This window comes from Manis javanica, chromosome 1 (assembly GCF_040802235.1).
Source record: "Manis javanica isolate MJ-LG chromosome 1, MJ_LKY, whole genome shotgun sequence".
Classification (NCBI taxonomy): domain Eukaryota; kingdom Metazoa; phylum Chordata; class Mammalia; order Pholidota; family Manidae; genus Manis; species Manis javanica.
Window position 1 is genome coordinate 57,479,152 of NC_133156.1, and position 25,356 is coordinate 57,504,507.

At 43.4% G+C, this 25,356-nt stretch overlaps 1 long non-coding RNA gene across 7 annotated transcripts in view; it reads right to left on the minus strand.

Annotated features, from left to right (window-relative positions):
- Positions 1–25,356, minus strand: part of LOC118967797 (uncharacterized) — a 98,378-nt gene that overhangs the window by 12,637 nt on the left and 60,385 nt on the right. For 3 of the 7 annotated variants that reach the window (XR_012129913.1, XR_012129912.1, XR_012129910.1), the window contains 3 exons: positions 20,783–20,887; positions 12,747–12,831; positions 7,697–7,823 (listed from right to left, as the gene is read on the minus strand). This is a non-coding gene — a long non-coding RNA (uncharacterized lncRNA). Of the gene's footprint in view, positions 1–7,696; positions 7,824–12,746; positions 12,832–13,835; positions 15,636–20,782; positions 20,888–25,356 lie in introns of those variants that run through there. The other 4 variants (XR_012129914.1, XR_005055024.2, XR_012129915.1 and 1 more) reach the window with 3 other exon arrangements.

Genomic DNA, 25,356 nt, shown 5'->3' on the forward strand with positions numbered 1-25,356 from the left:
ATAAAGCGGAACTCTCCGGTGAATTGCTGCTATGTGTCGCTCCTTTCCTTTCATTGGTGCCGAAACCCGGGAGACGGGACACCCCAACTGGGCCCCGTCTTCCCCCGACACCAGCAGCAGCTTGCCCTCATCCTCTTTTTCTGGCGCTGGTTCATCACACTCACCACTCCTCTCTGGCCTTTAGGTAAGTTTTCCCCCCGGAGTGGGCCACTCTTCCCCGAGCTATCGCAGTGCCATTGACCGTGATCGTCCGGCAAGGCCCTGACGCTCGGGGATGAGGAGGGAACGCTCCCCGCCTCAGGCCTTCACGGCTGTGGCGGACCCTCAGGCCCCTCCTCCAAAAGCCATAAATCCCCGCCTCAAGCCTTTACGGCTGCGGCAGACGCTCAGACCCCTCCTCTGACAGTCAAACGCATTCACCATCCCTTCCATCAGTGCTGAAAGTTTTTAAGCAAAATTTCCCCGGGGTGGGCCACTCTTCCCCGAGCTATCGCAGTGCCATTGACCGTGATCGTCCGGCAAGGCCCTGACGCTCGGGGATGAGGAGGGAACTCTCCCCGCCTCAGGCCTTCACGGCTGCGGCGGACCCTCAGGCCCCTCCCCAAACAGCCATAAATCCCCGCCTCAAGCCTTTACGGCTGCGGCGGACGCTCAAACCCCTCCTCCGACAGTCATAAATCCCCGCCTCAGGCCTTCACGGCTGCGGCTGACTCTCAGGCACCCCCCTCCAACAGCCATAAACGAGGTGACTCCTTTGTGGATGAGAACGCTCCCTTTTCACCCCCTCCTCCTTCTGCTCCGTCCGCCGAAAACGCCTAGCGCTAGGTACCTCGTGACTCCGGCACTCTGCCTTCTTAGGGAAGTCTGGGTGACGACCCACACTTCCCAAGAAATTCCGACTCATATAGGAGTTTCCGCAGACCACCAAGGATCATCGGGGACGCCCTTTGTCTCCTTGTGGTCTGCTTCCAGTCCGAGGATCTCTGTTCGTCTTCCCGTTTGTCTCCTTCTCCGTCCTTTAGCCATGGGAGCCTCCTCATCCCTCCCTGAAAGTTCACCTCTTGAATGCCTGCTTAAGCATCTGGCTACCCTCTCCCTGACACCTGATATAAAACCAAAACTTCTCCGTAAATATTGCTCCCAAGATTGGCCGACATACCCCCCTAGACAATAACAAGCAATGGCCCGCAGGGGGAACTCTTGATCCTAACATCACTCGCGATCTTTTTAACTACTTCCAGCGCCTGAAAAAATGGAAGGAGATTCCCTATATCAAAACTTTCTGCCTCCTCCTCTCCCCGCCCCCTCCCAAGTTCTCCTAGCCTGCAAGCCACCGCCCCCGCAGAAGCCTCCTGTTCAGTCCCTTCCCCTTCTTCTCCTACAACAGCCCTTCTCCCTTCCTCCCCAACCATCTCCTCCCCCATCTCACCTCCTCCACCTTCATTCCCTGCAGATTAAGCCTGAGCCTTTCAGCCCCCCTTTAACTAGGTCCCAGGGGCCTCCTCCGTCTTTGCCCTCATCACCTGTTTCTCCCGTTAGGGACCGCCTTTGTCTTCTCACATGTTTGTAGAGAGAATGGGAAAGCACCTCCCCCCATGTCTGAATGCAGCATGGGAAAGCACAAGCTAGAGAACAACCGGTGCAGTCCTTAGAAGTTATCTGTCCACAAAAACATATCTTGCCAAGACTCCTCACTCTGAAAATAGGGAGACCTTGAAGATGTGTAGAAACACCGCCCCTGCTTCTAGCTATGCCCTTCCCCCACTTGCCGATGTGGCAGGAATAGAAAACAACGCATTCCATAAGCAATTAACTGGAGCCCTGCTGTAGCTCAGTAGAGCATGGGACTCTTAACCTCAGAGTCATGAGTTCAAGCCCAACTAAAGCAGCAGAGGCAAGCAGCTGGGCTGCTAGCTGGCGACATGTGGGTCCGATTCTATCTTTATTTTCTTTGCCCCCCTTCCGCACTTCAGGACCTGCTCGACTAGGCACGGCTAGACCGCGTCACTCCCCCACAGACTGAGCCAGAACCCTTCAGTCCCCCTCAGACTCAGTCCCGAGAGCCTCCCAAAATTATCGCCCCCCTCCAGGAGGTAGCAGGATCCGAAGGCATCGTGCGCGTTCACGTCCCTTTCTCCTTAAGAGATTTAGCCTAACTAGAGAAACGCCTAAGTTCCTTTTCCACTGATCCCATGACATACATCAGGGAGTTTCAATGGACCCTCCAGTCTTACAGCCTTACACATCATGACATTTTCATGCTCCTGGCCAATACTCTCCTCCCTGAAGAGCGTAGACGAGTTTAGGACTTCGCCCAAATGCAGGCTACTGAAACCCACAGGACTGACCCCATCTATCCCCCTGGCCCCACTGCTGTCCCCGAACAAGACCCACACTGAAATTATAACACCGCCATGAGTCTCCGCTCTCGAGATATTTTTGCCTCCTGCTTAATAGCAGGTCTGAAAAAAGGCAGCTTGTAAAGTAGTCAATTTTCAAAAGCTCCAAGACATAATTCAAAAGAGAGATGAAATCCCCTCTGAGTTCTTAGACAGACTCACTCAAGCCCTATTACAGTATACCAGCCTGGACCCAGAAACACCTGAAGGAAGACATGTCCTTATGACATACTTCCTAGCTCAAGGCTACCCTGACATTAAAGCTAAACTCAAAAAGTTAGAACAGGGCCCCGCTACCCCACAGACTGAGATCCTATCAGTGGCCTTTAAAGTCTTCCATAAGCGGGAGGAGGAGAAAGAATGCCGTAAACAAAAGGCTGATCAGGCCAATTTCCAGATGTTGGCCCAGCTGATAAAACCACAACCTGGGCGCCCCTCTACAAACAAGCCCCCCCAAGAGCTTGTTTCAAGTGCAGAAAAGAGGGACATTGGTCAAGGGCGTGCCCCTCCCCCAGATCTCCTACCACCCCATGCCCCAGATGCCACAAAAAGGGCCACTGGGGGTCTGATTGCCCAACCACCCGAAGGGGAGGCTGGACGAACAACCCCCATCCTAAGCCCGCCGTAGTGGGGCTGGCAGAAGAAGATTGATGGGCCCCGAGGGCTTCTCGCCTGACCATTTCCATCACCAAACAGGAGCCCAGGGTTACTTTAACAGTAGACAGTCACCCCATCTCCTTCCTCCTAGATACAGGAGCCACCTTCTCAGTCTTGTGAGAATACCGGGGCCCTACCACGCCAGCCATTACTCCTATAGTCAGAGTAGGAGGTAAACAGATTTTCCCATTAAACCCCCCACCCACCCTTTTATGCACAATCCAAGACAATCCCATACCTTTCTCCCACTCCTTCCTGGTTATGCCCCAGTGTCCCATCCCTTTACTAGGACGAGACATCCTTTCCCTCCTCCACGTTTCCATAACTATATCCACTCCCACAGCCCCCAGTACTCCCTTTCTGATGGCCCTCATAGCCGACGACCCCCCTCTACCCAATGAAAGCTCCGGTTCTGCCCTCATACACCCTGTAAATCCCAAAGGTTGGGACATTACAAGCCCCTCCGTGGCCCTATGTCCCCCTGCCTCTATCAAATTATGTGACCCCTCTCAGTATATCTGTCAGGCCCAATACCCCCTAACCACTTCAGCCCTCATAGGCCTCCAACCCATCATTCAAGCAGACCCACTCACTCCCCATTTAATACCCCCATATTAGCTGTTAAAAAAACCAACGGATCTTTCCGCCTTGTCCAAGACCTTCACCTCATCAACATAGCCATTGTCTCTATCCATCCCTTAGTTCCAAATCCATACAGCCTCAGCATCCCACTTCTCAGTCCTAGATCTCAAAGACATACCCCCATATTAGCTGTTAAAAAAACCAACGGATCTTTCCGCCTTGTCCAAGACCTTTGCCTCATCAACATAGCCATTGTCCCTATCCATCCCTTAGTTACAAATCCATACAGCCTCAGCATCCCACTTCTCAGTCCTAGATCTCAAAGACCCATTTTTCTATCCCTCTAGACCCCTGCTCCCAAGATTTTTTCATCTTCACCTGGACGGACCCATACACAAGACATTCTAAACAACTCACTTGGTCAGTTTTGCCACAAAGCTTCCGAGATAGTCCCCATATTTTTAGACAGGTCCTAGCTCAGGACCTCAAACAGTTTCATCATGATCACTCCAAGTCCACCTTATAATACATAGACAATCTTCTACTCTGCAGTCTCTCGTGGGAACAGTCTCAACTTGACACTGCCTCCCTACTTAACCTTCTAGCTTCCAGAAGTTACCGAGTATCCCCCGTCAAAGCTCAAATCTCTTCCCCTCCTATCACTTACCTCAGATTCCTTCTATCTCAACAAAGAAAGTCCATTACCTTAGACAGAAAATGGCTCCTCTCTGACCTGCCCATTCCCAAAACCAAGACAAAAATCCTTTCCTTTCTAGGCCCTTTCTAAGCCTAGCTAGATATTTTAGAACGTAGATCCCTAACTTCTCCCTGCACCCTGTTGGCAAGACCCCTATACAACCTCAGCAAGAGCCCCCCTAAAAAACCATTATCCTCCTCACCCCGACACTCCTTCATTAAGCTCTGTCAAGCCCTTGTAGAAGCCCCAGCTCTCCATCTTCCTGATTTGTCGAAGCCCTTCTCATTATACATTCATGAGAGGTCCAGTCAAGCTCTAGGAGTCCTAGGCCAATATGCTTTGCCCCAGTAGCTTATATCTCCAAGCAATTAGACCCCACAGTACAGGGATGGGCCCCCTGCCTACGAGCATTAGCCGCTAGACAGCTCTTGCAGAAAGAAGCTCATAAACTGACATTCAGAGCACCCCTTACCATTCTGTCCCCACATCACCTAAAAGATCTCTTAACCTACAAAAGTTTACAGACTCTCCCACCCTCCAGACTCCTGACCTTACTGTCCTCTTTCCTCCAAAATCCCATTCACCCCCTTTGCCATCCATACCCGAATCATGACTTTTTCCTCCTTTACTGCTCTCTCGCTTTTTTTCCTCATTCCTATTGTCTTCCCCACCACCCCAGCCTCCTTTGTATGGCGATTCAAAGTCAGACAGACTTACACACAGCATCAAACAAAAGTTACTGCCCTCATTGCCACACCAAACTTCCCTCTGAAAAGCTGCTCTGAGCCTTTATACCTCCACTTTCCTCCCTCCACTGACGTGTTCACTAGCAGCTACCCTTATTCTCCCTACCTCTGCTTCCTCTATGACCAAAAACAAGCCTATTGCAGGCGATGGCCAGATACCTACAGGAGATGTCCCTACTAGTCTTGCACAATTCACTACATAGGTAACTTCCAGTACTCACAGTATTACTCCTCCAACCGTTTCATGAAATATCCCAATGGCTCATTCTCCTTATCAATCCCAGATCCCTGGGACTCTCGATGGGCTGCCAGAGTCACAGCCTCAGTTTACTACGGGGGGTCCTCAACCCTCCACAGTACCCTTCATATCTCTCGAAAGTATGTTCCCTCTCATTCCCAAATCTCTCAAGTTGCATCAGATAGCAGACATTCCGAAAAAGTCATTATCCAAACTCTTGATAGTGCCTCTTCATCTTCTTATCCCCACCCCTCTTCCCATTTCTCCTACTCTTCATTACAGCTCATTCAGGACACCACCATCTTTCTCAACCACACCCTTAACAACGCCAATTGTTTCTTGTGCGCATCACTACAGCGCCCACTGCTGGCCGCCGTGCCCCTTAATATTTCCAACTACTCCTTCCATGCACAAAGACAACCCCTCTGCCCCCTGGCAGACATACCCCTATGGGAACCAGAATACGCAGATAATCTCACCATCCACCACTGTGTAAGCCCAACTCCACCCCCCTCCAGCGCACTTCACTGCCTCTCTATCTACACCCCTACCTCCGGCTCTAAGACTTTTACGCAACCGGGACACTTCTTTTAGTGTAATGGCAGTCTTTTCAACTCACTGCCTCTCAACTCCGATACACCCTGCATTCTCGTCACCCTAATCCCACAGTTAACACTTTACAGCATGGCAGAATTCCTTGAGCTCCAACCTCCCTTGCCCTCGTGCACAAAAAGAGCTGCTTTCCTTCCCATCATAGTCAGTAGCTCTTGGACCACCTCAGCCATTGGGGCAGGGTTTTCGGGAGAAGCCTTGGGTCACTCTCTATAGGCAGTTAGAGATCTCAACGCCAAACTTGAGGGAGCCCTGACATCCACTGCCGATTCTCTAGCCTCTCTCCAAAGACAGGTCACTTCGCTAGCTAAAGTCACCCTTCAAAAACGGCAGGCCCTAGATCTGCTTACAGCCGAGAAGGGCGGCACCTGCGTCTTCCTCTGGGAAGAGTGCTGCTATTACATCAACGAATCTGGCATTGTAGAAACTGACATTACCAAACTCACCGACCTTGCCTCCAGTCTCCACTCTGCTTCCAATTCCAACCCATTTTCGTCAATACTAACAAACCCCCTCCTCACCTGGCTCTGGCCCATTGCAGGCCCCATAATAATCATTCTTCTCACCTGTCTCTTCTTACCCTGTATAATAAAGTTCATCAAATCCCAAGTCGGAAAAATCTCTAATCAAGCTTTCAACCAGCTTTTACTCAGGAACTACCAGCTTCTGGCCACAGAAGATCCCTCACCCTCACGTGACCTCCTCACCACACGCTGAGATGGACCCCTCTCTCCACTGGAAACTGTTCCTGGAAACAATAGCCGCAGACGCCTGGCTCCTGACACCCATATCCTCTTGGCCAACCTATGGTTACAGGGAACCTTCATTGATTTCCAAACCTGAAGAAGTCCACATCTACTCGTCCTTACTGCGGGGAGTCCTATCAACCCTTTCCTCCCAATCCTCAAGCCCTCACTCCCTTCTCCGCCCCTGTTCAGCAGGAAGCAGCCAGAGAGAAAGCAACGTCCACAAACCCATAGAGGAGAAAGGGGGGAATGAAGGGTCCCCACCAGTAAGATGGCAAACTTCCGGCTTCTCTTCGGGGTCCTCAGTTCCCGCCGGCGCCACCTGAAGCCCAATCACCTCTCGCCCCCCTCCCAATCCCAGCACCTAGCCAACAGCCACCAGCCCCGTAGAAGTGACACCTCAATCAATTCATGCCCCCTCCTATATAACCCAGCACCTTTCCCTAATAAAGCGGAACTCTCCGGTGAATTGCTGCTATGTGTCGCTCCTTTCCTTTCAGTTTTAGCCCCAGGCAAGTTCACTCTTGATTCTGTGAGACTGAAAAATGACAATGGAATGTTCTTGGGGTGAAACGGTTTATGACCAACTTTATTTCCATGGTGGCAGGTCAAGAGCTAGGATTGCATCCACCTCAGAGCAAGTCTGCATGCAGAGAGCCGGTCTCTGCCTCTGGGCCTCTCTGTCCCCACAGCCATCTCAGTCTCTGTCCTTGACACTGCCACCATTCCAGTCCCTGCTCTCTTGCAGCTGTGCAGCCCAGAGCCCTGGGTAGAGCTCTTTATATAGAGTCAATAATGATGTATTGCCCACACATACGCAGTGGGCAAGCCGACCAGGGTCAGGTGAGAATCCTGGCCACAGGAACTGTAATTATCTCCACAGTGTTGTAAATAAATACTCCAACTGTGGCCCACATCAAGCTCCCAGTGGTATAACAATGGCTCACACACTACTGTTTCCATGATTGGAATCCTAACACCACTTATTTCTGGATTTCTCCTTTAACCTCTTACCTTACCTGCTTCTTGCATTTTGTTGTCCTTCCTCCACCACCAAAATTCTAAATGTTGCTCTTTACATCTTAGATTCCCCTTCTCCCTTCCTTTCTTCACAGAAGATCCCAGCTATCCACATGGCTTTCTTTCCTTTAAAATTTTTAAAAATTTTATTTATTTTTATAATAGATAGTAAGTTAAAAATTAAAATAATTATAAAAAATATTTTAAGAAGTTTCATGTCTATTTCTGTTCCCTTTATCATGTCTACTCCTACCCCTTTATCCTGCTGGTAAGCATTTTTATTAGTTCCTTATGTATTCTTATAGTGTTCCCTTTGGGAAATGCAAGTGTGCATACATGTATGTATATATGTGAGCATATAAGTGAATGTGTGTGTGTGTATGCTTATATTTCCCCTTATGCCAAAGGCAATATCACACACACTATTCTGCATCTGGCTTTTTTTAAAACTTTTTTTTATGTGCTAGAGCTCTTTATCAGTAGAGAGAGAGCCACATGATTTTAAAAATACCATCTCTATGCTGACCAATACCAACTTTTAGTCCAGTGACCACCTCTTCTCTGAGTTACAGACTTTTAAATTGCTTATTTGAACCCTGATATCTCAAATATGGCTCCACTTTACCATGTCCAGAATGAAAACTTCTTTTTACCTACTGTGATGGATGTTAGTTTTTTGGCCTGCCCAACCCTCATTACCAGGTTAGTGCACCCTTGCCTCAGCTGCTGTGAGTGTTGGCTGCTAATGTCTCACAGCTGCCCCTTCTCTGGAGTAATGCCTTCAGCTGAGATGACCCACCTTGTCCTGGAAGTTATCCTCACAACCAACCACTGACCGATACTGGGCCCTTTGTTTTACTAGAGGACAGACAACTCTGCACGGAGGTTTACATGGAGCATGAACCATCTTTGACCCTTTCTCTCCCTTTCTCCATCATACATCCCTCACTCTTTTCATGCTTTTCCTGAACAGCAATTTTCCTAATATATAAGGACCTATAAATCCATAAGTTCAAACACTGAATGGCAACACAGAGTATATAAAAGACTGATTACAGAAAATGCTATACAAATGACTCTTAAAATTGGAAGATACAATTAATGTCTTTTACAATAAAAGCAGCATAAATTTATACTGACAATCCAATTCTTCCTTATTGGATAGTGATTAATATGCTTGACAATATTATAATGGCCACAGTATGGGAAATAGGACTCCTCAGGTATTCCTAGAGGGAATGTAAGTCGATACAACACAGTGGAGGGCAGTAAGCCCTGCAGTCAAACTTGACATGCACACACAGTGTGACCCAGCAATGCTATTCCAATTCTTTATAGCAGCAAAAAATTGGAAAGGACCTTAATGTCTCTAAGTTGGGACTAGGAATAAAACTTATGTTTCTATTAAATGGAGAATAGTCAGTAAAAAAGAATGAGAATGTGCTTTATATTCTGAACTGCATTGACCTGTAAGGTAAATTGCTAGATGAAAAAAAAGAGCAGATGAAGTAAAATGTATATATTAGTGTATGGATGTTTTTAAAGTAGCATGAAAAAATATATATTTGTTTGTAAATGCATTAAATATCTCTGGAAGTGTCACAGGCATGGTATAATAAAAATACATTTGGTCACCCATTTCCTGGCACAGAGTTCCTAAGACCCTTGGAATTTCCTGAGCATGAGGAGTGCCTTTTGTTATTCATCACAAGTTCCTTTCAATCATATCTGAGTTTATGTTAATGAGGTGACCCAAGATAGCTTCAGGATAAGGGCTGGTCACCAGAAAGAAGCAGCAAATGATTGGAGGGTTGGAAATTTCAGCCCTCCCTTCTGGGAGCAAGGCCATTGGTGACTGAACTATGCAATGAAACTTCCATAAAACTCTTGAACAATGAGATTTGGGGAGCTTTGGGTTGAGGAACACATCTATGTGTGCAGGAACAGGGGTATGCCCAGAGCATGGAAGCTTTTCCAACACCCCTGGCACCATACTTTATTCTATACATTTCTTCCATTTGGCTGTTCTTGAGCTGTATCCTTTGTAATGAACAAGTAATCATAAGCAAAGGTCTTTCCTGAGGTCTGTGAGCCATTCTAGTTAATTATTTACCCTGAAGTAGGGGTAGGTGGGAATCTCTGAATTTGTAGCCAAGTGAGACAGAGTGGAGAGCCCATGCTAGACATCTTTCTATGGTTTTACACTCTCTCAGTATATTATTCTAGGGAAGGTAATTGAGGTGATGAGGACAATGACAAAAATCTGAGAATTATAATGATCAGGGTGGTAAATACTATTAAAAATTCTGGTATGGGCTGTTATAGCACTTCTACAGGTACCCCACTCCAATTGTAAACATCTGTGTTTGGCAGAGCAGAAAACAAAGCTAGCTACAACCTGGCCAGTTCATTTTAAAGGTTAATTAATTAATTTTTAACCTACAGTTTAGTTTGGTTTCCTGGAAAACAGAGCTTGAGGCAAGGTTGAGATAATGTTTTTAATATTATAGATAGAAAACAGTAAAGACTACCAAAAAAAATTAGAGTAAGTGAATTCAGTAAAGTTGTGGGATACAAAACCAATATACAGAAACCTGTTGTGTTTTATAACCTAATAAGAAACTAGAAGAAAGGGAATTAAGAAAACAATCCCATTTATAATTACACTAAAAAGAATAAAATAGCTAGGAATAAATTTAATCAGCAGATGAAAGACCTGTACTCTGAAAACCCTAAGACAGTGATGAAAGAAATTGAAGATGATACAAAGAAAAGGCAAGATATCCATGTTCATGGACAGGAATAATTAATATTGTTAAAATGGCCATACTGCCCAAAGCAATCTCCAGATTCACTGCAATCCCTATCAAAATATAATCACATTTTTCAAGAGCTAGAGCAAATAATCTTAAATTTGTATGGAGCCACAGAAGATCCTGAATATCCAAAGCAATCTTGAGAAAGGAACAAAGCTGGAGGTATTGCATCCCTGATTTCAAACCACATTACAAAGCGGTAGTAATCAAAACTATATGGTACTGGCACAAAAACAGACACCTAGATCAATGGAAAAGAATAAAGAGCCTAGAAATAAACCCATGCCTATAAGGTCAATTCATAAATGAAAACGGAGGCAAGAGGATACAATGGGGAAAAGTCTCTTCAATAAATGGTGCTGGGAAAGAATAAAATTGTACCACTGTACACTACTCCAATTACAAAAATAACTCACATTGGACTTAAGACCTAAATATAAGAGCTGAATATATATATATATATATATTTTTTTTTTTTTTCCTAGAAAAAAATAGAGTCAGTACCTTCTTAAACATTGGTATTAGTATTTTTTTTTGAACATGTCTCCCCAGACAAGGGAAACAAGAGCAAAAATAAAGTGGGACTACATCAAACTAAAAAGGTTCTGCACAGCAAAGGAAACTATCAGTAATATGAAAGACAACCTACTGAATGGGGAACTGATAAGAGGCTAATATGCAAAATATATAAAGAAGTCATACAACACAACACCAAAAAATAATGTGATTAAAAACTGGGCAGGGTACCTGAATAGACATTTTTCCAAAGAAGACATACAGATGGCCAACAGGCACATGAAAAGATGTATCACTAATCATTAGGGACATACAAATCAAAACCACAATGAACTATCATGCACACCAGTCAAAGTGGCTAATATCCAGACAAGAAATAACAAGTGTTGGTGAGGATGTGGAGAAAAGGGAACCCTATTGCACCATTTGTGGGGTTGTAAATTGGAGCAGCCACTATGGAAAACAGTATGGAGGGTCTTCCAAATTAAAACAGAAATGCCATATGACCTAGTAATTCTACTTCTGGGTATTTACCCAAAGAAAATCACTAATTTGAAAAGATATATGCACTTTTATGTTTATCATAGCATTATTTACAACAGCCAAGATAGGGAAGTAACCTAAGTGTCCATCAATTGATGAATGGATAGAGAAGAGGTCATAAATACCAATGATGAGATATTACTTAGCCATAAAATATAGTGATATCTTGTCATTTGTGACAACATGGATGGATCTAGAGGGTACTGTGTTAAGTGAAATAAATTAGACAGGGAGAGACAAATGCCATATAATTTCAGTTATATGGGGAATGTAAAAAAATAAAACAAAGAAACAAATAAAACAGAAATAGACTAAAAAATAGAACAAATTGTTGGTTGCCATAGGAGAGGGAGAGTGGGGGGAACAGGTGAAGGGGATAAAGAGGAACAAACTTCCAATTATAAAACAAGTAAGTCACGGGAATGAAAAGTACAGTGAATATAGTCAATAATATTGTATTAAATTTGTTATGGTGACAGATGACTATACTTATTATGGTGAGCATTTAACAATGTATAACTGTCAAATCACCATGTTGTACAGTGGAAACCAATACAATACTGTATATCAACCATGCTTCAATTAAAAAAAGAGACAATGTTTTATTGGGAGGTGTAATCCCAGGGCAGTGAGATTGAGGAAAAGGGAATTAAAACAGGGAAGGATAACAATCAAATACCAAGCTGGCTACTTCTTTACTTGATTTGGAGAGTTACAGGGGATTGCTTGACAACATGCAATATTTCTGGAGAGTCTGTTCAGAAAATATGTACTTTGGAATGATCTGTTGCACATAGGAACAGAGAGAATGTTTATTTTCTGTCTTTCATCTCCTGTCACCCATTAGTTAAAGGTGACCTTACAGAGAGTTAACGCCCCCACAATTCCTATTGCATCACTTACTCCCTTTGGCACCTTAAGTTCAGAAATAGCTGAGCAGAGGTAAAGACACGAGGTGTGGGCCCCAGGCTGAAGTCAGCTGAGGCCCGCACAGAGCCAATGTCAGCATTGACAGAGGCAGAGCAAGCAGCCAAGGAGACAGACGGGCCCTCAGAATCTGAGAAGGTGCAGACGATGCCTTCTTTCGGAGGGTTATTCAGCAACTTACCTGGGCATGTAAACTATGGGAAAGGGATTTAATTAGGAGATAAAAAATAGAATAAAGAAAACAAACCTCAGGAGACACAATACAGCCATGGCTGAGGACACTGCCAGACTGCACGTCTCCCATACTTCTTAGGCTCCACGTTTCCTAGTAGCTGTAACCAGAAGGAAAACCTGGTTGGCTCTTTAGTTCATGGGATTGATAAAAGATAGTGGAGAGTTTCAGAACCTGGGCTTTTGGGTCAGAGTCACCATTCACGGGCTCAGTCACTGTGAGCAGCAACTCTCAACTTCCTTATTTGCAAAAGGGGATAATCATGGTCCCTACCTTACCAAGTGGTGAGGATTAAGTAAGGTAATCGATGTAAAGAACTTGAGACTTGTAATTGGTGTCTAGAAAGGCTCAATACGTATTGGCTATTATGTAAATTAACTAGTCAATAGACTCACAACTCTAATTGATACTACCTTCCTTAAAAAGGTCCTCTGTAAAGATTCTGTGATAAGAGTCTTCGAAATATCCACTCATCGGCTCAAACAACAGGTTTCAAAAGAATGTTGGTAATAGTGACCCTGAACCAAGAGCGAGAGCATCACCCTACAATGACAACCAGGATACACATTTTTATGGTGACTCAACATTTTGAGCACAAAGGGCAAGAACCTGTAATAGTGCCGTCCAATAGAAAGATTCTGAATATAAAACTAATGACATTTACCATTTTCAAATTTTGCAAAGTTTTCAGTAACCACATTTTATAATAGGTGAAATAGGTGAAATTACTTTTATTTCTCCAATATATCTAAATATTATTTCACTCTGAAAACACTACTAAGAGATCATTTACATTCTTCATACTAAGTCTTTAAAGTCAGATGTGTATTGAACACATACAGCACATCACGATTGAAACTAGATACATTCCAAGTGCTCAATAGGCACATGTGGCTAGTGGTTGCTGCATTGGTTAGATAAGGGCTGTAACTTTTATCACATTCCTTAAGAACCAACTATCAGAGGAATGGATGGACTTCATGAAATTCTACATATTATTATTGCTTTTTAAAAAAATTAAACTAATGCTTTTTTTAAAACAAATTCCATATGAAAACAGAATGATCTGTAATTCCATAAGAAGATAATTGTGACTGCTATTAAACAAATAATATTAAACATGAACTTAGGCTATTCAAACTGTAGTAGAAATTAGCAGTTCTTTTATTTTATTGGTTAATACTCTATTATATTTCCCAAAAAACAGTTTGTGAATACATAAGCACTGATATTTATAGAACATATTTTTTATTTACATGAAAAGGATTATTATACTGTTCACCCTGTCCTATATATTGTCTTTTCAGTTAATATATTAGAGAATTTTCCATATTAAAATATGACACATCACTTCATGTTTGTTTTAATTATATGGCATTTGATTATATTGATGTACTATAATTTATTTAAGCAATCTCATTTTAATAGTTCTTTAGTTTGTTTCCACCCTTTTCCCCTCTTTTTTGACTGTTACGGACACTCCTACAATGATTATCTTTGTTTATACCCTTGTTCATATCTCATTTGGTTGGTTTACTTTTTCAAAGGGTTCCTAGAAATACATTCAAAATTTTGATCCATTTTTCAAATGTCTTTTAAGTTATTCAAATTTATATTCTCAGGAATAGTATAATATCCATCCTTAACCAATTAAACCCTAACCAATTACTAAGTTTATACATTTTTTACACTTTGCAAATCTGGTAAGTAAAAATGACATGTCAGTTTTGTTTTAGTTTGCATTTCTGTAATTGAGTGAGGTGTTTCTTATGTTTTTGGCTATTGCTTTTGTTTTTTTCTTAACAGGCTATTTATAAAGTGTGCCTATTGTATCCATCTTTTTCCTGAACTCTTTCTGTCATATGTGAGAAATTTCTTTCTTTTGTCTTTTGGTCATTTGTCTGATTTTCTTTGTGGAGTTTTTTTGTATCTTACTTAAATTTAAAATTGGATGTCATTGGATTCATCAATCTTTTCTTTTATGCCTTTTCTTTTCAGCAGAGATTTAATTGAGTATTTTCTAGATGTGTTTACTATAGAAATGTAAAGCAAAAAGTTCAAAGTAGAAATTTGAAAAATGTATAAAAGGTGATAGAAGAGAAAAAATGAGCTCTGCTATTTCCACTATTAGAATAAAAACCTGTCATATTGTGTCTAGTTTTTAATGTGATTTTTCTTCCTGCTGATGAGTGAATTGGATGCAAACTTCCCAGGATGACAAGGAGGTATGACCAAATGGTATTTTTGAAGTATTAATGTACCTTAAATAGATTTTGTGTATTAATAAATTTAATTAATGTATGTACATTCAAAAATAAATGTCCTTTGCTCCTACATATCGAGTCAGCATTTTTCCTGTTTAGTTTGATAGACGAAGATCCCAGTGGGCTGGGAATGAGGTCAAAGAGGGGAAATGCTGTTGTATATCTAGCCCCTGTTTTGGGCTGAATGGGGGGCTCAAGGGCTGTGAGGGTCTGTTTGCCTTGTCTTCCCAGGAGGTCCCAGGAAAGTGAAAAAGGTCTGAGGTTGTCTCACCCTCTGCCTTAGTGTGCGAACTGGGGAGAAGAGATCCTAGCATAAGCAGGTCAGGCCTGAGTGTCCCACATCAGAAGTGCATGTGAGCTTGCTTGTCTGAGATGGGTCAGGAGGATCTCAAGGAGGCCTGGCACATTGGGAGGTGCTTTGTATGGGGAGGAGGGGCCCAAGAGCAGATGTCCCCACTGTTTTTATATCAAAGGCCAGATGGGAACTCAGCTGCCCCTGTGGATGCCAGAGCGCAGAGATGCTGACAATTGGTGACTCCTAGGAATGAAGACTCGGTAGAGGGCGCCAGCATGGACAGGTGACAGCCAAGGACCAGATGGGCTCCCTTCACATCCAGATGTGCTGTCAGTCTCCCCCAACCTGCCAGGGCAAAAGTGGAGGGAGAAAGACCCTGAATGGACTGACTTTACCTGGAATTGACTTGTTTCTAATTTTGTCATCAAATAGAATGGAGGCTCAAGACAGAAAATAGGGTCACATATGGAAAACATAGGTTTTACATTTTTGTATACCTGAGTTTTGTTGACAGAAATATTATGACCACTACAAAGTGAAAGCTGAATTGAGACATCAGAAAAGGCCTTTGATAAAAGTATGACCAAAAGGTTTCCAATTCTGGAAAAAAAAAGGCCTCAGTTTATAAAAGGATTCTAGACTGTAGAAAAATTTGCAGACAGAATAACAATACGATTATCTCTCTTTGCTATGTAGATGGAAGTTTTGGTGACACTTGTAGCAGCTGAAAGAAAAATATGGCAGAATAGCATTATTTCACTCAACAGAACTTATCCTGATTCTCTAAAAATGGATCTGTAGTTTGCATTCAAGATCAGTATTACAATTAATCTACAGGAGGAAACTGGTATCTCTACATTTCTAATGTTCTGGTATTTCCCACCTCTGCTTAGAAATCCAGATACTAGGCTTAAGGTCTAGAAGGAAGAAGGGATGACCATATTCCTATCCCAAACAGATATATTCATTAAAACCTGAGGTTCTCAACCCTGGCTGCTCATTTAGAATCATCTGGGGGGCTTTAAAAAATGTTGAGTCTGGGATCTGCCATCTCTAAGATTCTAGTTTAATCAACCTCAATTTGCTTGCAGTTGTGGGATACTAGAGAATAGAGCAGACAGGAAACTTGACTTTGCATTGCTGAGCACTAGCAGCGTGGGGCCTCTGATGGGAAATACTGCAAGTTGTCCCTTTGTATTAGTAAAAGATTTTTCAATTTTTAGTTGGCTGTAAGTTCATTCAAAATGAAGGCTGTATTTCACAGTGTCTTTTGCATCAAGATTTGGCCATGTGATTAAATTATCCTGCCTCCTCACAGCAGTTTAACAATAGGGCTCATTTTTTCCCTATAACAATAGGTATGGAGGTTGGCAGTCCAGGGCTGAAGAAGCAGCTCATAGATGCCATCAAGTCCCAGGTTCTTCCTATATTTCTACACTGCCATAGCATGTGGCTTCTCATATCATGGAAGGTAACACATGTTTGTCACAGCTCCAACCATCACTTTCTTGTTTAAGTCAGGAAGAAGATGGGAGGGATGGCTCCAGCTTTATCTGTCCTTTTAATTATTTAAATTGTGCTACTTACAATTATATTAAAGAGAAGCAACCTCTTTCATAGAATTCCCCCTAGCAGACTTTCATATACATCTCTTTGGCTAGAACCATGACCTATGGCCACCTCCAGGAACAAGAAAGCCTGTAAATGTTGAGTGTTTAGATTTTCTAACCTCTAAACTGGGAGGAATAAGAGGGATGGAATGGCTATTGGGTCAGCCAACAAACAGTGTCCATCATATTCACCTACTACCTCTCATGAATCATCATTTCTGCATATTAGACCTCATGGAATTGCTTTCATCTCTATAGCTCCATTCCTAATTCAAAACCACATCACTTGTAGCTTCCACTTTTGCAAAAAAAAAACCCCTCTAAAATGGCCACTACTTATAACATGCATTTACTGTAGTATTAGAGAATATTTGATCCTGCTATTAAAGACAAAATATGCAGGATGAATATACCTTTTACATGAAGCATGAGTAGTAATAAGGAGTTTATGAGACAGAGACAAAACTTGTAGGATGTTTTAAGTATAGAAAATGATTAAACTCTTAGTGTGTGGTACTTAGGTAGAATATATAAGCTGTGCTTAAAATTGATAGTAAGTTATTAACCTATGAGACATGCAGAGGATACACAGAATAAAGAACAAATATGATGTAACAAACAGAATTGCTCATGGATAGAAGGGGCGATGCGCTTTCACAGGGCTGACAGCATACGTCACCCCCAATCAGTCACCCAACGGTGACACCCAGTACAATTATGATTTTCTTCTGGCCTTACTTGTGCTCTGCAAAGGAGTAGCAGATAAAATTTAGCTGCAAAACATGGCTGTTCTGCAGCCCATTTGGAGAGTACCGCTGTGGCTAGACGCACTTGCCCTGTGCCCCTTCAACAGAGCAAGTGTGCCTTAGGCCTCTGTACCTTCCCTCTGTGGAGACCCCTTGCTCAGATCTCAGCTGTGGTCCTCGTAACCACTCAGTTCGCAGGGAAGCCCCACATGAGCGGGGGCAGGGAGGAGGACAGATGAACATGCACACGGCCCTTCACCTGCTTGCACCCGATCCTAACGGTGTTAGCATACTCAACCGGCTGCCCTTGCTCACCATGTGTTTTGGATTGAACTAATGAGCTGTGTAGTCTGAGCATTTCACTCCATGCTGTGAGCTTTGTTTCATGGGAGAGCCATGCTGCGGGGATAGTGCTGCTAGCTGTGCACTTGGAGGGCGCTTGCATCAGAGTCATTTCCCACAGGGCACTATTTCTCTGCATTTGCCCACTTTAGTACACACCCTGCACATACTGCCACAGGGTAATCTTCTAAAACTGCAAATGTGGTCAGGGTTAACCCCAGTTTACAGCCTTTCAGAGTCTCATCATTACCAATACGGTACTACCACTCTCTATAGCATAGTATTGCAGGTTGGGCCCCGTGAGAAGCAGAATCTGAGTTGCAGGTTAGCATGTGGGAAATGTATTAGGACGTGCCCTCAGGAGCCTTTATATTGCCTGACACCACCCCCTACTGTGACAGCAACAAGTTATTGGGTATGTGTGGCCCTGGCGGGTACATGGAGCAGGGGAGGGAGGGGGTCTAATCTTGGATGAGTAGCAGCTATAGAATGAGTCCTTCTACCCTGGAGGGGTGATCTGGAGCAGTAAGACACAGTTCTATAATACTTCATATGATAGGTCACTGCCTATCTCTCCATCTTATCTCTTGCATTTTTCTCCCATGAAATGCAAAGTCACTGAGAACTAGTTGCACTGTTGAAACATACAGAGCTCTTCCTTCCTCCATGCCTTGTTACTCTGCCCAGGATGCCTTCTGTCTGCTGCTTCCATTCCTCTTGCCAATCCAGACCCATAGCTTCTCAGATGACACCTCTCATCCAAACCGCTCATTCCACCTGCAGGTTAGGCTGGCCCTGCTCCAATCCCCTGTCTCAGTCTGCAGTTCATCTACAGCTCTGAATTGGCTGGATTGTGGGAAGAATAGGGCTGCAGCCCTACCTGGGGCACAGGGGATGAACGCTTGGATAGGAGGGATCAAAGGCAAATCATGCTCCATGTTCTAAAATATCTCCTCTCTCTGAACATCCCCCTTCCTTTTTGCCCTCCCCTGCCACCCCAAATCCAGTAATGAGAAACCTGAATTCATTTTGTTACAGAAGACTGCATACTGTAGCTCTAAATTGTGCTTTAAAATTTTAATAGTAGGCTAAATCGAAAAACACATAGGGAGCATTTTGAAGATGCCCTGCAGCTGGATTTGTTTAATGCTAGAGCAATTTTGCTGCCTGGTTGCTTCCTGCTGAAAGCAGAGGACTGCTGAAATGCTGCCACTGTAAACAAAACTAGATCAGGCAGAAGCCTCTCTCTTGCACCAACAGACTTACCTTGTAAGTTGCTGGCAGCAATGATATTTGACAGGCACAGTGCTAGGAAGCAGGTGGCTTCAAAATTAGAATTGGAAGGGAGGAATTCCTCAAAAGAAGCCTGAAAAACGTTAGCACTGGAAGGGCCTTTAGCAATCCTATGGTCCAGCCTGTGTTTATAATTATGTAATAATTTATAATTGAGGAAACTGAGGCCCCCAGAATTTAAGGTCATTTATCCTAAGTCACCCAGTTTATGAGTAGCAGCCTGAACTAAAACCCAGTTTTATTGGCTTCTAGTCTAATCTTGATTCTGCTACATTGTATTCAGGTTCATTACTTTAATGTTTTTATTTTTGTCCATGTGCATTTCAGAAGATTATGCATAATCCCCATGATCAAAGTAACTATAATATGTACCTGCATAAGGAATGGCTATTGGTTCTGTTCCTGGGAGGAACAGTTAGCAAATTCACAAATTGGACTTTTGTGTTCATTTCTCTCCTCAAGGCTAATTACTTATTTAATGAAGGCATTCTGCTTTGATCATAAATGCAATCACTTAAAATATTTGATGAATTCTGACTTTATGCTATGAGGAGCCAACAGGTATATGAAGCATTTTCATTAGAACTTACAAAAAAAAAAACCCCACAACTGACTAGCTTTGAGATGTTTAAAGTTTAAATAGGAGCAAATTGATAAATTTTCGAATTATTCTCTATTCTGCATATTAGTTCACACATGGAAAACCATAAGGGAGTTATTTGTGGGAATCATGATCATGATTTTCTTTGTAAAGCCTCCAACATGCCATGAGTTATAGCAGTTTGTTGGCATTTAAAACCACTCCGTGTTCCTGTGATACCTCTTCCTCCCTGCAGCTTGAAATACTTAATACATATCAGCTCAGTAATCCTCACCACAGTACAGCCAGAGAGTGGAGATGGCAAATACAATCCTCTTGATACAGAGGGCCTAGAATGTGCTTGGAAAATCCAGTGTGCCATTGACCTGCATGCTGAATGCATGACCAGAGTATTGTGCACTGCTTGGGAATTGCTGTCCAATCTTTATATGGCTAGTTATTTGCTTCTGGGCATGTTTTCAATTGAGAGAAGAGAAAATAAGAACAGTACAGTATATTGCTGAGTTTCACACCACCAGATTTTTAGCTACATGGATTAACATAGGCTTAATTTTCTTAGGATGTCTTTAGCTATAGTTAAAAGAAGAGCAGAAGGATTGAATATACAGAATAGGCAAACCAATATAACTCTAATTTACTGAACTCCTACTCTCCATCAGGTGCAGAGCTGAGTAATTTGCAAACGTTTCATTTAATCCCTACAACCATTTTACAAGGGAGGCATAATTATCCCTATTTCACCACAAGTATGCAGTGATGAGAATTTAAGGTGCATCTTCCAAAGTGGTGGCACTAGTTAAGGGGCTCTAGGCCAGATTCACTGTTCAGAAACATTTCTTCCTCTCTTTTCCATGTTTTGCCTGGCACCCCCCCATCTTTATTCATTCAACAAACACTTACTGAGGACACTGTGCCAGGCAGACACCAGGCGCTGAGTAAATGGTTGGCGAGAAAGCAGAGTTCCTGCCCTCCTTGAGCTTGTCTTCTAGACTGAAGTCAGGATTTCTAAAAGGAAGTGGTAAGAAATAAAAAGAATAGAGTTAGATGTAAGGTGACACATCTGGGCAAAGAGAACAAAAGGCACAAGTAAAAGATGAAGATTGTCTAACCACACTGATTTCAAAGTTGGAAAGTGTTCTACTTTTCACTTCTTCTCTTTAGTGATTTTATTTTTTGTTGTTTTTGCACAAGCCCAGCACTAAGGGAAGGAGAGGTATTGTAGCAAAATGGCATGGCTATTACCTGGTGTGACGCAGCATGAAAACTTGGAGAATGCTCAAGGTTTAGGTGAAATATTCCAACCCATAGAATGGGTTGGACCAGAATGGCGGCATTTAGGTAGTAATCTAACAGGTCTGTTCAACATATCCCAGGTTTTACCACCCCCAGTCCACAACCCACTTCTTTGTCAGCTGACAGAATCTCCCTCATCCTCTACCTCATGCCCTAGTGGGTTGAATAGTCTCATCCAGAAATTCATGTGTACCCATCACAGTTCTCCAGAACCCTCTGATGTTTCTCTGAGACGTTCTTTTCCACACTCGGTCCACATTTCACAACCCTTTATCACCTGCTGTTGCTCCACCCAGGGCCCCACTGCCACCTGCAAAAAAGTGTAGGTTTTGGTATTGGGTAACATCCCATGTGAACTACAACCCTTTCTATCTCCACCCCAGGCCATCCACCTGGAGGCCCCCAAATGGCCACCTCCACAACTGCTTTCTAACTGTGTCTTCTCATGACCTTGGAAATACTAACAGTGGAGCTTCCTTCCTTCTTAAGTAGTTCAACATGTGACAAGTGATTATGAGTGGGAGTTTGCAGGTTTACCCAACCCCTCTCTCTGCCCTGGCATCTCTTGCAGAAGAAACTCACACTAGACCTTGTCTGGTATTTCTAGAGCAAGCAAGGCCACAGGGAATAGACTGTACTCAACAGAGGAAAAGATTCACTCACCTTTTTTCCTTAATTAATTCTGGCACCAGTTCCTAATCTTCTCCAGGGGAAAAAAGTCTCCTCACTCACAGAATTAATGCAGCAGTAAATTTACCATATTCCCAGTGCATGCAACTCCATTTTGAATCTCGAGTTTACATAAGCTTTCAACTGAAGCTTCTTTTTCTTAGGAAAGAACACGTCTTTGTTCTCTGGGCTGTGTTGTTTCATTGTTTCTATTATATGTGTTTTGGACCTGGAGATCATAAATAAGATTCTGACCTAGATAAGAGGGGGAGTGTCTTGCCTTAGGGTTTCAGCCCTGGGCAAGTTCACTATGGATTTGGTGAGACAGAGAAATGACAGCGGAACGTTCTTGGAGTAAAAAGGTTTATACCTGGCTTTATTCTTGCGGCCAGAGGTCAAGCACTAGAATCATGTCTGCATCCAACAGTCCACAGGTCTGCAATCCTCCATTATCTCTGCCTCCACCCAGAGCACTGGGCAGAGCTTTTTATATGGTGACTCAGTCAATAATAGCTCATTGCTAATGGTGTGGGAGCAATAGCCTAGCAGTAGGCCAATTATACCATCAAGTAGTTTAGGGTCAGGTGAGGATCCTGGCCATAGGAGCTTCCATTTTCACCACAGGCAGAAAATAAAATCAGGTATGTCTCAAGATGCCAGGCACAAAACTGTTGTAGTGATAAGTAGTTTGAGCAATAATTAATCAAGGAAATGATTGCTCCCAAGGAGAAGGACAGAAGACAATTTTGAGGTATAAGAGGGCAGAGAGGACCTTGTTTGCAGAAAAAAATACAAGGCCTGATTCCTGATTTAAGAATTTCTGGCAATTTTGAGGTGCAGGTGGGCAGAGAAGAACTTGAGTGCAGGGAAAAAAAAAAAAACCAAACCACAGGAGCTTATGAACATTAAGAGTGGAGCTTCCTTTCTTCTTAACAAGTAGTCCATTATGAGTGGGAGTTTGGGGTTTACCCAACCCCTCTCCTTGCCCTGGCATCTCTTGCAGGAGAAGAAACTCACACTACACCTTGTCTGGTATTTCTAGAGCAAGCAAGGCCACAGGGAATAGACTGTACTCAACAGAGGAAAAGATTCACTCACCTTTATCCCTTAATTAATTCTGGCACCAATTTCTAACCTTTTTCTTCTGAATTCCTGATCTTCTGTTGAAAATTTTTTTATGGTCAAAAATTTCATGCCAGTGAGAAATGCAGCAGGAGTCTAAGACCTATCATATGCCTTTCACAAAACCTGATTCCTAATTTAGTGCTTCTCAAAGTGTAAGTCTTGGCAGACAAATATTATCATCTGGGACCTTGTTGGAAATGCAAATCGAGTCTCCATCTTGAACCCATTGAATCAGAAACTGCGGGTGGGGCCCAGCAATTTGTACTTTAGCAAACCCTGCAGGTGAATACGATGCATGCTGAGGTCTAAGAACCACTGGGTTAAAACCTCCTTTTCTGTAGGAAAAATATTTTTATTCAGGACGGCTGGTGTAGGATGCTGGAGCAAAGACATCAAGGGTCAGTTTTGTTCCATCTGGGGAAGCCCATCCCACTCAGGTCTCTGGAGCAAGGCCCAGGTGCCCCCGCTGGGTCTTTAGAATTCAAAGGAGGGCTTCAGAGCTGAGCTGCCAAAGACTTTGTAGTCAGACTAATTAGTCTCTAGGAATTTCCTGTAAGAGTTTGAAGGGCTGGGTTGGAACCTCGCAACCAGTTGCCCTGGTGAAGTGGGGAGGAAAGCACCAACCACGCTGCTGAAGGGCCACAAAAGCCCCTCCCCCCAGCAGGGCTGACGGCGGGCTTGTTCCTGTGCGGCAGGCTGTGAAAACCTTTCCTCTGCATTGGTGGGAATGGGACTTAGGAGAGTTTCCCTTCCAGCTAGATGCTGAGGAATAAACCAAATGCTGGCCAAATCCTAAACCTGCCCGCTGCCTGCTTTCCTCTCTATATACCCCCTTCTCCTTTCCTCCATTGCTTGCTTCCTTCAGGGTGGCCAGCGGCCTTAGCTGACAGGTCCTTCCTCATTGTCTGTTGGGGGGTTTGGGGGGTGGGGGTGGGCCCATGGCATGAAGCAGGATCTGGAGCTTGAGCCCATTGTTGTAACTGCTGGGGACTGAATTAGATGCTCTGAAATGACCTTTCAGTTCTGATCCTTTTCTCCTGAAAATGTTTTCATGATCAGAAGTTTCATGCCAATAAGAAATGCAGCTGGAATTTAAAGATCCATTGTATGTCTTTGTGGGGAAAGTTGGGGTTCCTATGGCCAGGATCCTCACTGAACCTAAACCACTTGTTGATATAACTGGCCTGTGCTAGGTAACTGCTTCCACACCCGTAGGCAATAAGCTATTATTGACCAAGTCACTATATAAAGAGCTCTGCCCAGTGCTCTGGGTGGAGGTAGAGAGGACAGAGGATTACAGAGCTGCAGACTGTTGGATGCAGAGGTAACTCTAGTGCTCGACCTCCCGCCAGGAGAGCAAGCTGGGTAATAAACCCTTTCACCCCAAGAACGTTATGCTGTCATTTCTTTGGTCACACTGGATCCATAGTGAACTTGCCCAGGGTTGAAACCCATTGGCAAGACAGTTTTTCACAAACTCTCCAGTCCAGTCACTACTTTCTGCAGATATCACACTTATTTAGCTAGATCAGCTGCTCAGGACTGTCCCAATCTTGAGATCAATGGTTTATATTTCTTTCCTGGTTTCCTGCATCCATGGATGCATTTGTGCACTTGGCAAATGCTTACTGAGCTTTGACTTTGTACTGCGCTTGAATCCTTGTGCTCCGGGCATCCTGGGGTGTGCCAGGTGTCTTCTTCTTCACCTTTGCTCTTGTGCTGCCTCTGCCCTCGGCCTAGAACTAACTTCTCCTTGTACAGCTGGTAGCTGCTTACTTCACCTTCAGAGTTAAGTTAAAATGCCATTATCCTCTCTCTAGCTTTCTCTGATCACCCCATGATTCCAAGAGTACGGGTTGTTTTCTCCTTTGTGTCTCCATCCTAGCTATCTATCTATCATCCATCTATGGCAAACCTCTATTTAAATACTACTGCACTTTATTCTACATATACACTTCCCCTCACCCAGGGACCCAGGAAGGCTGTGAAATCTCTAAAGGCAGAAAGTGTGTAGTGCTCATCATGGTGTCTGTACGCCTAGCATGTGCTTTGTATGCAACACGGGCACGGTAATACTGTGTGTGGACTGAAGTACACTGCATATGTGTATGTTTTTATGCTGTTTTTCAGCACAAAGAAAAGTTAGAAGTCTGTTTCTTCTAACTTGTCCACAGGTATTTATTTTTAATTGGAGCAATTTTCCTAAAAGTGGACAATAACATATGACTATAGTTGTTTAACTGTCAGAGAAAATCTAAAGTTGGACACTAGGTAAAAAGCAGTAAAAATAGATTGTATTCAGGACTATTGCAGTAGGGGAAGAGACCTCAGTATAGAACTGGGCTCAATTCTGCAAACAGCATGGTAGATGGGAATTTATAGCCAAA